Source organism: Penaeus monodon, chromosome 23 (assembly GCF_015228065.2).
Source record: "Penaeus monodon isolate SGIC_2016 chromosome 23, NSTDA_Pmon_1, whole genome shotgun sequence".
Lineage (NCBI taxonomy): Eukaryota > Metazoa > Arthropoda > Malacostraca > Decapoda > Penaeidae > Penaeus > Penaeus monodon.
In genome coordinates, this window is record NC_051408.1 from 29,451,080 (window position 1) to 29,451,352 (window position 273).

Consider the following 273-nt stretch of genomic DNA (forward strand, 5'->3'; position numbering starts at 1 on the left):
AGGCAAAGGCAATCGTAATATGAAAGAACTGGTGTTTGATTGAATGAGGAATAATGCCATCATGCTAGCAGGAAAAGGTCTTTCGTAAAAATTTACATTGTTTACACGTCTGTCAAATTCTTTCACTATATGATATAAAACATTTTGAAAGAATTTTACTTGTCAAAACCTTTGTGTAGTTAATACAACAAAAGAGAAACATAGCTTTCGCTTTTATAGGATAAATTCACTGGCGCTTTTATCTGCTTATATAGTGAGAACAATTATGAACAT